Source organism: Sinocyclocheilus rhinocerous, unplaced genomic scaffold, assembly GCF_001515625.1.
Source record: "Sinocyclocheilus rhinocerous isolate Xijiao unplaced genomic scaffold, SAMN03320098_v1.1 scaffold2412, whole genome shotgun sequence".
Classification (NCBI taxonomy): Eukaryota; Metazoa; Chordata; class Actinopteri; order Cypriniformes; family Cyprinidae; genus Sinocyclocheilus; species Sinocyclocheilus rhinocerous.
In genome coordinates this window covers 137432-137745 of record NW_015663484.1, presented here as the reverse complement: position 1 = coordinate 137745, position 314 = coordinate 137432, and the positions used below count along the sequence as shown (strand labels likewise).

Below are 314 nucleotides of genomic sequence, written 5' to 3'. Positions count from 1 at the left end.
TATGCGAGTGGGTGTGTGTGTATGTGTGTATGTGAGTGAGTGTGTATGTGAGTGAGTGTGTGTGTATGTGTGTATGCGAGTGAGTGTGTGTGTGTGTGTGTATGTATGCGAGTGAGTGTGTGTGTGTGAGTGTGAGTGTGTGTGTGCGTGTATGTATGTATGCGAGTGTGTGTGTGTGTGTGTGTGTATGTATGTATGTATGTATGCGAGTGAGTGTGTGTTCCAATGTGGAACTAGCCACAGCTAGACAGAGTTTCTTCTCAAACCTCATAAACAGTATCTTAAAGGGGTCATATGATGCGATTTCAATTGTT

General features: G+C 43.6%; 1 protein-coding gene across 1 annotated transcript in view; it reads right to left on the bottom strand.

Moving 5' to 3' along the window:
* Nucleotides 1-314, bottom strand: part of LOC107728801 (peregrin-like) — a 20268-nt gene that overhangs the window by 2653 nt on the left and 17301 nt on the right. The window lies entirely within an intron of this gene.